Raw genomic sequence first — 14,054 nt, 5'->3', positions numbered from 1 at the left:
GAGTTGTAGATAAGACAGTTAGTTATTCAGACTTTATTAACTGTGTTCACAGTAACTTTAAAGGTTGATTGTAACACCCTACACGTTAGCATATTTACAATACGCGTAATTCCCAAAGTTGTTTGCAACTCATAAAAAACAGTCTGACCCACCCCCCTTCTACTGAAAGCGGGCTCAGGAGAATCTGTCAATCAAATGTTCGAGGTGGGGACCAGTGGGCACCACATGCTTTTACTGAGGCATCTGATTGGTCAGTTTATAACTTGAATAACTTGGGATGAAGAAAAAAATCCTGACAAAAAAGTAGGATTATCAAGAGGATGTTAAAAAAAGATATCAGTGCAAGAATGGTTATTCTGACAAATAAAATACCTGAGTAAATAGCTCTTTATTTTTATCTATAGAAGTTTATGGCTGTGTCAGAATCCCTTACTACTCACTACATGGTGCGCTTTATAGTGCGTTTGCCATTTTGTAGGACTGTATGAATCTAGAATTCCATAATCGAGTGCCCTAGAAATTTCCGAGAAGTCGCTGCCAAAACCAAGTGTGTATCAATGCTCACTGGATTGGCAAACATTGACCACAATGCATTGCGTTTGAATGTAAAACAAACCTGTTTAAATGTATTTTTTAAATAAACCATCAACGGTTTTATCATCAAAACACAGTACCGTAATTTCCGGACTATAAGCCGCTACTTTTTTCCTGCGCTTACAGCCGTGCGGCTTATTCAGTGACGCGGCTAATTTATGGTTTTAATTGGAGGCCGCCATGTACGCATTTTCGGACACAGTGAATGGTTTGTATTCTCTATCTAACACCAAACACAAGTCATTTGTTTTTCAACAAACCTCTAAGCAGCCAAATGGCATGGACTTGACTTCAGGTCTTAGACACTTCAGTCATGGTTCAACAAAACGAAACACGCATGCCCGGCCGCATCCCAGAATCCTTTGGTGCCATTAGACCCAACGTGCACGTGATCGCCATTACAGTATGATGCAGCTTTCAAGTTAAAAGCAATCGTTAAAAAACAGCGTGAAAAAATCCACCATCACCATCGGGTTTGGAAAAGCCGGTCAGCTGCGTGACGGAGAGAATAGCGCATGGAGTGAATTTACCTCTGAGTCATAGTGACTCGGCTGGCTGCACGTAAATATGTGAGAATAATATCAGCCTTTATTTTGTCGGGACACGACTGGAAACACAAATTGACGTGGTCGTGTTAACGGTTTCTAAGGACTGAGCGGAGTTTTGCATTGAAACGCTCACAGCCTCCGTGTGAGCTGGAGACTGCGTGTCGTGTGAGCTGCGGGGCCGATGGCAGTCTGAAGGCTCCCACACGTAACAACGCATCCGCCCCTCATACACAAAACGTACAGTATTAAGTCAGATTGCTCTGCACAGACACGATTTGCTCCGTTCACCGGCGCAATGGGGACGAAGCGCTCCTCCTTGAAGCCCCCCTGGCCAGAGCTGTCGGAGTAGATAGGAAGGGGAGACAAGGAGCGCGCGGGAGCGCGGAACGCAGAGGCGTCGAGTCATTCTGCAGGCTGCAGCCAGGGCTTACTCGAGGCGTCCGCGGAGCAACAGTGTTTGTTGTGGAAGGAAACTTCTGACCCACGCGCCGCGAGGAGGCGCGCGTATCGCGCTGAGCCGCGCGCTTTTCAGTCGTCGCTGCTTTATTTTACTAGTGTGTTTTTTAACCAGCCCTGTTAGTACCATAACGCTGCCGCGACACAAGCGGAAGGAGAGCTTTACCCGTTCACCCCTCCATGCATTGCTGATACTTGCTCATTCTTAAACATGTACAACAGAATGGCGAGCCGGGCATTGGCCCCGCCTTTAGCCCCTAAGACTCATGGGAAATGGGGGATCGCGGATGTAAATTTCCTCATCATAACTGAGGGATGTAATGTTGATTATATGGTTACTGTTTGTAATTTTATGTTCGATACCTAGATTGTCAATAACTTAAAAATAAAAAAAAAAAAAAAAAAAAAAAAAAAAAACCATAACTGAGGAACTTGTGAACAGAATAGAGTTCCATGCTGTTTGGCAGATGTAGATAAACTCAAATACATGAGCCTGAGGCAAAGCTGACTCCACCCACTGTGTGCTAATGAATCATACTTACTCTGGGAGTCAGGAAGTGATTTGTCAGGATGACAATGTTGCCTAATACATGCGGCTTGTACTCTGACGCGGCTTGTGTATGTATAAAAGTAGTTAAACACGTGAAAATGGGTGGGTGCGGCTAGTAATCGGGTGCGCTTTGTAGTCCGGAATTTACGGTAGATTTAGAAATATTCATTGTAAAATGTTTGTATTTATTAGCTTTTTCTGTGAAATCAGTGACATCATATTCGCCATTTAGAAAAAATAGAAAAGTAGTGAGCATGGTGTCCGAATTGCTTTTAAAATCCAGGGCACTAGAAAGTCCCGCACTATATCGTTTTTTTAGTGATTAGGGAGTAGGGTGGGAATTCAGACATAGCCTATGGGATTTTGGCTTCTTGAAGCCAGCGGCTACTTCCTGTTTGGAATGCGAGGGGGGAGGGATTCAATAAGTCCAGTTCTCTGTATACAGTCAATGCTGATACCGCTTAAACAAACATTACTGTAAGTACACTAACTCTAAACCTTGCTAGTAACATGAAAAAATAAATAAATAAAAAACAATGTTTACTGCTTTACAGTACAGACCAAAGGTTTGGACACACCTTCTCATTTAAATGATTTGGAAAGTGTGTCCAAACTTTTGGTCTGTACTATATGTAATCGCATTTACAATAATACCAACCTTGTTTATCCCTCTTAAAAAAAAATACATTGACTTTTTGACAGATTACCTTTTAAAATTGAATTCTGACATCAGTAAACACAACTAGAATTAATTTATATCTGAGGCCCTCCCGGTTATGAGGGTCACTGTTCTTGTTTCTTTTTTTTTTAAATTAAGGCTTTTAAGAGCACCATATATTGCGGACATTACTATATCATGGCACTTTTTGTTGTAATTCTAAAAACAGAAGTTTAGGAAAGTGAGAGTACTTGTTATAACCACATAGGATACTTCCGACCTGCATGCATAAAGTGATGAGCAGACAGTCCTCTGAACCTCACTGTGCTTGTTCTTCTCATAATCACTTTCAAAGGTTAAAGATAATGTCCATCATTGGTGGGTGTGTGTGGGCAGGGGGGAAACTCGCACAGCCAGCTCTTCGTAACTTTGACAGGTCGAAGAGACAACGTTTGCCGGTTTCTGTTGGCGTGTCTTTGGCTGTGCATGTGTGTGACACGGCTCCATTCTGTATTCATGTCTTGTGCTGATTGCTCTAAATGAATCTTGCAGCGGCCTCTTGAGAGGGAAAGAGAAAAGAGTGGAAGAATGGAAGAAAGAGAAACAGAGAGGAAGAGAAAGGAGAGTTAGGGGAATGCATGAATAGATGAAAGCAGAGAAGGGGGAAGGGCGGATTAAACAGGGTGCAGAAGGGTTGAAAAAAGAGCAGTGATTTTTTTTTCTTTCTCCTTCGCCCTCGATCAGGTGCAATGCGGAAAAGGTGTTAAGATCTGCTGAATTTGCTTACCCATAAGCCTTATTGCTGTGCTGTGAATAGGTCACTGCTACAGTACAAGCAAGAATTGAGGAAGATCCCAGATGAAGGAAAAGTGTTTAAATCCTCTTAAACCTTTTCATCAGATAAAAGCCTATAGAGTGATTGGAGTAACAGCAATTAACAGCTTACTGAGCTGGTAATTCTTAGGACAGCATACATTTTTGTCTCACACATATTAAATCTCTGTCATTGTATTGTATAATTCCTTGTGGGAACATTCATCCTTTTTAATCACTTTCTAATTTTAAAGTTTAGAGCTGTGAAGTGCTGTTGGAACTCCTACTGTAGCTCTGTAGAAGAATTTCTTGTGCAGGCATTTATCCTGTACATCTAGCAGGGGGTGGTGGTTAAAAACCCAAATTGTGTTGCAGTTAATAATGGAAAATTAAGATAAAAGGAATCAATAAAACTAGCAGCAGTGCCTCAAAAAAATGTTAAATGGGGTGGTAGCTTAAACTGCTTCAGTTTAGGCTAAAATGGCTGTGTAAAACATAACCCTCCACTTAGCAATTGATTATTTTCAGAAAAACTCACTTTGCTTGCATTTTCTTTTAATGCCGTGTCACAAAGCCACCACATACATTTTGCGTATATTCCACCGATGAAAATTGGTCATACTTGAATAAACATGGAAAAAGTGAGAAAATTAAATTTTTTATAAATGTATCACCAATGAACTACATAAAAAAAGAAAAGAAAATGAACGTAAAACATGAACTGTGCATGATTATGGCGCTGTTGATATCAGATTCATTAGTGATTTGTGCGTCAATTAGGTCATTTTAACGTGATATGTTCGGCATATACGCGATATTGTTGGAACATGGTTGAAAAGTCTGTTTGACTTACGTGGAACGGACGTGGAAAGCCACAAATGTGAGTATGCATCTCGCGAAAAATCAAGCATAATTGCATAAGATTTAGAAAATAGTTGTGTATAAACGACATATAGTGCATGTAAATTCTCAATCGACCAATAATGTTGGACAGCTCAAAACCGAATTCAAGCAAAGACCTGTCAACCGAGACCCTCAACAGACATCTGTGCACGTCTACGAATGACGTACGCCAGAAAGACTCCAACGTATACCCTTACTCTCCCCAACATTAGTCAGGTTAGGCTCTAGCAGCCCTCTGACCCCAAAAGGGATACAGGAAGTTAAAAAATGGATGAAACAAATACGTGCTCGTGCCCTGAAACCAGCGATGTCCAAAGATTTGGTGGGTTGAAAATATGCGTGGGCCAGCCATTCGGCTTCTTTTTTGTTGTTGTTCACCTTTCAGCATATCCCTGATGGGGTCGCCTCACACAGGTAGTTATCTTAATCCAAAAAGGTTTGACCCTAAAGGTCAAATTGGCCACAGGTTGTTGCCACAGGTGTACAACGGCTTATAACATAATTTAACCAATCACAATTAAGACATTGTTTTTCTTAGAAAGTGCTGGGGGCCACATATTATTGAGCCTGCTGGCCGGTAGAGTGCCAGTTGAAGCATGTCCAGGACTTTGGACATGCCTCAAATGCGTTTTCTTTCTTTTTAAGGCTTTGCTGCAATCTCTGATTAGATTTTTGGTAGTTGATACTCCAATTTTTTTCATTTTATGTCCGTCACATAAATTACCTATTCATAACCTTTAATTGAATGAGATTTAAATGTCCTTCCTGTTTTGATTTACTTTACTTAGCTTTAATTTAAATCATAGGAAAATCAGAAATTATAGAGGCAATATTTTTGACATTAGCGGCATTGACTTGTAGAAAAGGATTCTCATGATAGAAAAAAATATTATATTTACCTCCAGAGGCCTTCTTTTTTCTTTGTGTCCAGAGGCCTTCTTTTTCCTTTGTGTGGGGGAAAAACAGCATGATGGTGTGTTTTATCAAAAAGGATTATGTTATTTACAATGATTTCCTATTTGCAAAAATATATGGGGGATTTAATTTCTTTATATGTAACAAGAAAAAAGTATATAAATAAACACCAACACCATGTGGTTCTTACCCCTCAACATCACAGCTGACAGTCTAACCCTAAAGCTACGTTCACATCGCCAACGTGTGTCCAACCAGCCACATCCAATGAAAAGTCTACGCACGTTTTGGGCATCAGCGTTCAAAACATTCGGGTTAGAACAGATCTCCGAAGGTTTTTAAAACAATTTTCGGGCACTACGCACAAACGTGTAGCCATTGAATGTGCGTTGCATGTTAAAGCAGGTCTAACTTTGACCAATCAGAGACTCAGATTTGGTAGTGACGTTTGAACGGTGGTTCTTTTATGACACGGCCATTAAAGAGACACCAGCCACAACGTCCATTTTGCGCATTTTCCATATGAAATTTAAGTCTTTTATGATACATGCGCGAAAAACGTCATTTGTAGGTGTTTCTTACGGTCATCATTCGTCATCGTGCGAAGATGTTCGTCAAAGGCGGGTCTGAACATGAATTTGCTTTTGAGGTATTAAAAATATTTAGTCGGTCAAGAATTACGCAGTTTACACATATTTTACGTAGTTTTTTACGCAATTATTATGTAAATCTGATCATGAAGGAGAAAATAAATGCAGTTTGTGTCTGGTCGGAATTATGTGACACCATGTCTTTCATATATTGGAATAGAACTATGACAGAAAAACCCTGGAACAAGATTTGCATCGCTTCGAGATTTCGCACAAAGCCTCTTTCAACTGTACGTAGTGGACATGCGATAGTAAACGGCAGAAAAAGAAGAAGCCACTCCTCTGCTTGATAATAAATCGGTAAATGTTCTCACACACATACTCCATTACTACTTTCCTGCGTTTGGTAGACTGAATAAGAATGAGGGGAAACAAATGTAGGCTCTGAGACATTAAAAGTTTCCTCAACCAGACATCCAGAGTTTGGGAGAAAAAGTCTACTTATCTCTTCTTATTAAAGTAAAGTGTAACTTGCTAATTTGTCTGTTCAAACTTTGTCACAAGCTCTGCAGCTGGAAGGAATGAAACTACATAAATAAATTAAAAGTTCCATGCACCTTACAAGTTTTTGTTTTTTTTTCCAGTCTAGGATCCAAACATTTGTATGAACTTAAAAAGTTTTTTGCCTCTGTTTCGAACCCACAATTTAAACTTTTTTATTTGTATGAAAAAACAACATCTATTTCACTGTTAAAAGTAAAAGCTCCATGCTGGTATTGTTGGAACATCCTGTGAGATTCCTTATAAAGTTAAAAAAATTAAACATTTAGCTCAAGGTATTCCACTCTTAAAGATGGGAAGATATTAAATAGGGAAACAGGTTAATTTTAAATATGTTTGCTTGACATCCCAGAGCTGAATATTTATGAGAATACACATAAAGACAATTATTTTAACTGTCCTGAGAAAAGAAATGTTTTATGAGTCTTCCCTCTTAAACGTTTCACCAACACATATAAAACAGTCCCAGCCACACATGCAAAACTGAGTCAGACACTAACAAGTCTCTGACAAGCAAAAGCAGCCGTCATTATATGCTGTGAATTATAAATGACTATTGGAAAAAAAAATCAACATTCATGTCCAAGCTCTGTCTTAAACCATATACAAGTAAACTAAATGTGCAAACTTGCAAATAAAATAATCATTTGAAATAATCCAGTCCGTTTTGCAGGCAGCTGTATCTCATTGGTGCATTCATCAAAGCCTACTTCCTGTCCTCTGTCTCCCACCGGATCCAATTTGTTCATCACCCCATGAATTCTGGCACATTCACCCCAAATGTGGAGACAAGGACTGCCTCCTACATAATTAGTCTGTACCAGGCATCGCAGTCACAGGGACAAAAACACGACCTTTTCCAGCACGTCTGTGGTTCTGGTGCACGCTGAAGCAGCCACAGTGGGAGTTCAGAGCTATGCAGAGGGAGATGACGGGAACTGATAAAGCACAAGCAAAATTTACGTAAAAGATTAAAGATGGGTTTTAATTAGACTAAGCTGTTAAGATGCAAAGGTCAATTAGTAAAATGAAGGGGGAAAAAAATCAACTGGACTAAAACAAAAACTGAAAGTTGCTCAGAACCGGGTGCTGTGTGAAAGTCATCAAAGGTAAATGTGAAGAACATTTTGTAATCATCTCCTTTATTCATTAAATGCAGTTTAAATGTCTTAACTAGTCAGTAAACAGGCTCTCAAGCACAGCACATAAATTATTGAACACAACAAATGAATGTTTGCAGGAATAAACTGTTATCAGGAAAAGTAAGAATAAGCTTTTAAAAAATGTATGAAAACAAATAGAATGCAAACATCATGGTGTTATTTATGTGCGTGGCACCTTGTGTATTTTCCATGTCACAAATAAGCTCTTTTACACATAACCTTTTTTGTCTGCTACTCAACGATTTAAGGCCAAACAAGGACAAACATTTTGTGCATATTGCACGGATGAAAATTGGTCCCACGTCAATAAATGTGAGAAAAAGGATAAAAAGTTGTGGTCTTTATGTGAGATCTTCTCAGATGTATCATGAATGTACCATGCTTAATTCACTAAAAAAGTACGCATAAACCACGCAAAGAACACGTAATTGCAGTACATTAGTAAATTCAGTTACATCACAGTTATAACAGTCATAAAGGAAAAAACACTTCAAATAGTATGAGTTCAATCTCTTAAAAATTGGGTGAACAAGCTTTGAATCTGAAAAGATAAATATTATATCATAAGACTTGTAAGAATTCCCATCAAGTCCTATATTTATTTAAGAAATGTATTTTCAGTTCCCCCCATTTTATTCAAAGGAATGGGGTTGTTCCAGTCCTCTTTAGTTCATAGGCAGCAGTATCCATATTTATATTTCTATTTTTAAGCACACAGCACTTATTCAGACCATCATGGTGCTTTGTAACCCAACCTGACCTACAGCGTCTTTTAACAAAGCACTTTAGGTTAGGATTGTCTGAAAAATCGAAAGCTCAAACAAAATGTTTTTCTAGTGAGTCAAAGAAAACCTTGTCTCAAAGGTTATCTGTATTTCATGTGTTTGTCTTTTTAAAAAGACCCATGTGACATGTGCATGGCTAGAGGCCTGTACAGTGATGCACATGTGCACCAGGTCTTAATGAGGTTAAATAGGTGTAAATCTACATGGATTTTCAATACTTTTTCGCCAACTATCCTGTTGTTAATTCGTTGATTTCATTTTTCATTGCCTTTGCCAACACAGCAATGAATTGTGCTTTTCTGTAGGTAACTTGAAGCTTATGCTATAATTTTTACCATTTGATAATGCTTGAAGAAGCTGCATCAATGTTTTCTTAATCTTTGTAAATAATAATACTAAAAAACAAAGAGAGCCAATTTGTTCATGCCCCCCCCCCCAGCTCCGCTCTTGAGTCTACTGCAGAACCACAAACCAACAGTTTTTCATATTGACAGTTTTGCTTTTTTTTAATTAAATGTAACCTATTTTTTCTTCGTTGTTAGACAATAAAACACCTTTGGGTAAAAAACTGTACTGATTGAATCTTCAGTGTTGTTTCTTGTTCAGTAATGGTGTACAAATACACTTCCAAATATACAAATATTGTTTTTAGCAAGCAGAAAATAAAGACAAACCAAGAGAAAGAGACAGCAGGTAAGAAGTTCATCATACAGCTGCCATCTGTGTGCTGTTAGACGATGTGATTTGTTGTTAAAAGAAGCAGTGGGCTGTGCAGAGTTGGGAGGTGAGAACACATTCTCCACAATTGCTTGCTGTGCATAAAGAAGCATGGTTGCAGTCTACAATGACAGTAATGACAGGCTTGGCACACAGCTACTCCCACCCTCTTATTAAAATCCGCACATCTTTTTTTCTTGTCATGGCCTTAAGGTGACACACATCCAGGTGCTCAGACACACATTGCAAACAGACATTAACGGCAAAGACAAAATTCATCATGAGCTCTAATTATTTATCCAACGGTTTAATAAAACTCCAATGATGAACAAGGCTGGAAAAGGTTAATAACCACTCATTTAAGCTAAAAATGCTTTAATAAAATCATAGCTGCAATTAACAAAAATAGTGCATGGAGCCTCTTGGAAGAGGACAGCATATATCCAAGACGTTAAACTTTCTAACTTTAAAAGTTCAAAAGTTTTGCTTTATTATATATGTCCAAATGCATTTGTTGAAGATATTTTTCCTCTATTTCTATAAATAAAGATTTTCATTTATTCACTAACCAGCTAGGGAAAAACTGCGTAAACAGCTGGTTTATATTGAAAATAAAGTTTGACCAGAACATTTTTAAAACTCAAAGATATTTTCAAAATAAAACATTGGCAATCAAGTCTTGGAAAAAAGGAAATAAAACAGTTCAACTGTGGCAAAATACTTATAATTGGTGTGTAAAAGGCTTTCTGAAGCTGAATCAGTTATATGGCACTATACTACCTGTAGTACTGCAACAACTGTACAGATTAACCATTATTTCACCATAGTATGTTATCAGTCAATGGACTTGGCTTAGTTTATCATCCCACATCTTGGGTATGAGTTTATTAATAGGATAAAAATAGTTGCAAGATTTGTACAACTATCACAAATCAAAAAGACAATTAGAGATTTTTTTTCTGTACAAGCACTGACAACAACTATCTAATTAGTCAATTAAATAAGAATGCCTTTGAAGAATTGCGGACGTTTAAACTGAGTTTGGTGATTTGAAAGAAGTGGAATGTTGGCATTCATTAGCTGCAGTTACATGTGCAAAATATCGGATTAGAATTGAACTGTTTACATGGGCCCAGAAAACCTTACCCAATTATAACAAATGTCTACATACGCCACACTTTCTGTCGAAAAAAATCATTTGGACATGCGCAGAACTCTCAGCGCATGTGTGTGTGTAAATATATATATATATATATATATATATATATATATATATATATATGTAAGGTTTAATAAACATAGTATTATGAACTATTAGTACATAACATTGTTTATGTACATATCATTCAAAAACTACACAGTAAGAGTACACTTGTTGCTTTTATTCTCATAATTCATTTGTTTGTTAATTAAACCTATTTAAACTCACAATCTATTTTATCTTTTGTTGTGTGATCATTAATCTCAAAAATGTCTTTAATAAAATACTTTCCGGACAATTCAACATGAATTAATTAGCTTCAATTAATTTGAGCTGTGAGTACATTTTTTTCCAAACAAAGCCAAAGAAAGTCTACAATTTAAAACACTTAAAGAATAAATAAATAAAAACACTGAATAAATTCACCATTTAAATCATTTATGATCACAATTCTATCATCTGCGTTCACTACTGACACATATCATCAATGATATGCTTCTTTTAAATACACGCCGATTTAACCGGCATGTAATTAAAAGAAGCAACTATAACAGCTAACTGAGGGGGATGTAACATAATTCTCACGATGATAATGACACTGTCAGAGAGCCTAATGAATAGCTGATGAGTCGAGCATGGAAACATGTTAAACATGCAGGACAGGAATCAGAAGCATCAAGATAAAATATAAACTAATATATGCCAGAAGGAGGATCAGATCTTTAAAATCTCTACAGTATATTTGTGTTTTATTTGCAGGAAATTCTATCAGAGCAATAAAATGATCAAAGGTGATTGTTATGTTGTGTGTAAAGCTCCCAGGGGAGCCTTAAAAAACGACTAGAAACCAAGGTTCTTAATTTAAAACATAAAATACAAATAATTCAGAAGAGCATATGGTTTTATAACAAGGAAAAAAAGTTTTAGTTGATAGAATATTGACAAGAACGTTGTTTAATACTAAGAAAAGAAGGACACCAAGAGTCCCCCCTCTTTTTGGATCTTCCTGCCTTTGCCAGCTTTTTCCCACAGACTATGACAACACTGCAGGTGAGACATTTTATGCATCACAATAAGTTGTTTTTTCTCTGCTGCCTCATGTGTTGCACACTAAACATATAAATATTGAATTGATATCAATATTTGTTGTAGTTTGTAGTATTACGTTAGGTGTCCAAAAAGTGTATTTCACTTTAGCTGTTCAGTCTGGTTAAAAAAAAAGGTTTTCTTGAGAGATCAGTTTAAGTTTTTTTCTTTGTGTGTGTGACTTGTTTCAGATTGCCAAGACAGAAAAAAATTAGTTCTAATCCTATTACATCAGAGCTTTAGCTCCAATGTTTACATTCTTGTGAAGTTATTGTATTTTTCTTAACTGTTTACGTAATTCATGAAATTCCAGCAAATTCGAAAAGCGGAGAAAAGCAGCCTTGCACTGATATCCAGCATTTTACAGTAGAGAAGTCCTTACGCGATCAACGCTAAACAGCGACTGTTGTCTCGTAGAAAGTCTGCTTTGCGCCGTCAGTGTCGATATTGAAAAGCTGCGTCAGAATTAGTTGATTCACATTGATTCCGTGAACGTTAAAAAAATGATGGTATCTCAAAGAGTGTGTGTTATTTAGATATCGCCGGTGACATTTCTGGGGTTAAAAAGTTAACAATTTAACAATATTTTTTATCTAATTCCATGTTAGTAATGTTATTTATTACAACTTTTTTGTGTAATGTTTGGCTGCAAACACTTTTTTATTTCATACCGGGGGCAGCCATGGTACAGAAGTAAAGCGGTTGACCTCTAAACGGACGATAAGAGGTTCGCTTTCCGCCCAGCTTGCCTATGTGTCGAAGTGTCCTTGGGCAAGACACAGCACTTTGGGCCATCAAGGAAGGTAATAAAGCACTGTACAAGTATACGCCATTTACAGTCTAGAAATAAATAATTTCTCTTTAACTAAGACTAGGAAATGAAAAATGAGGCTATGCTTTTGTTTAAGTCTGTATTTGATACATAAAAAGGCTACTGGAAAAGTCAGGGGCATGTGTTTGACTCTTTTAACCTTCACCCAGGAGGCTGTAATTAAAAGCAATCACAACCATTTATCAAGATTTCCAAGCATTGGCCTTGTAGTAATAATGTAAAAAAAAATAGATGCATGAAAGTATGTTTTAATTATACTACATATAAAATGTATTAGCAGCAAATCAATTAAATTGGTAATTTTAGTAGTTTTCTTCTTTAAAGTTTGATGTTTGAGGATGTGTAACAGTTTCTTTGGCCTTTGTGAATCCTTCTAAATCGGTCATGTCGCATTTTGTTGAATATTTTATTGTTTGAGCGCAAAGCAGCTTTGCCTTTTAGTTTTAATTAACTGAGTTAAAATTTAAAAAAAAAAAAACACAAAGTTTTCTGAATCACAGTTAAACATTTCATTAAAAATCTCTAAAAAAGGCAAACATAATATTTACGGAGTAAGGCCACATATGTCAGCTGTTATGATCCTCTGATATTTTAGTGAAGGTTTTCTGTTTTTTACAGCTTTAGTGTAAGTTTCCAAATAACGGAAAGAATATTGAGCTGCCAAATGACTTCCAATTAAAATGATGGACTAATTGGACGACAACGTGTGTCAATCATTTCAACAGTAATTTATTTGGCATGAGACAAAACTGGAAATGCTATGTACAAATCATGACATTTTTACTATAACGCGAAAATTAAAGGCGTATTTAAAGAAAGGTAAAAATCAAATATTAAAAGTCATCATCCTACCAGCAATGTCCCATAGTATCCACCTTTTCTTGTATCTTTGTGTTTCATATTTTAACATTTCCTCTTGGTTTCTGGAAATTACTTTTCTTTTCCGAATTGTTTCTTTTTTTTTTTTTGAATTGTGTTTTGGGTTTCTTGAATTTAGTTTTGATTTAAAAAAACATGCAATTTATTATTATTATTATTATTTTATTTATTCACTTTTTTACTTTTTAATTGTCATTATGATCTTTAATATGTTTCTGCATTGAGTAAATTTTTGGTGTGATTTGCACTTCTGGACCACCATGGAAAATACTTTTAAAACATTTAAAAAACAAAAGAAAACACAAGAAAAATCTATTTTTACACTGATGATGATGTTGTTCCATTTTGACATTGAAAAACTGAGTTTTCATCCCTAACTATGTCTTTCCTGCATTGACACAAAAGGTTCTTGACACTTTGGCTGACTCAGCCAGACTTTAAAATCTTCATTGTGCTAATTACATCCTTTGCTGTCTGTTAAAGACTTTTATCTCTATCACCTACCCCTTCGTTCCCATCTGATCTTGTCTTATCTACAGGCTTTATCTCAAGGTGATTGCTGGGATAGTCTTTGGCAGGAAGTTAAAAGGTACGCTATGAGTCGGCGAAATGTGCGCCCCACTTTTTCCAAAAGTTGGCAAAAGTTAGTCGTCTGTGTGCTGTGGAGATGGCTTATGCGCAGAAATTTTGTCATCAGCCGCAGAAAAACAAAAAACAAAATCCTCTGAACTGATAAAAAAAAATGTTGTTTTGTCACTGCAGGTCTTTATGTTGCAAACAAAACCAAACACACTGAGACGATC

This window comes from Oryzias latipes, chromosome 1 (genome assembly GCF_002234675.1).
Source record: "Oryzias latipes chromosome 1, ASM223467v1".
In the NCBI taxonomy this organism is placed as follows: domain Eukaryota; kingdom Metazoa; phylum Chordata; class Actinopteri; order Beloniformes; family Adrianichthyidae; genus Oryzias; species Oryzias latipes.
The sequence above is the reverse complement of the archived record's forward strand: the minus strand, read 5'-3'. Positions refer to the sequence as shown.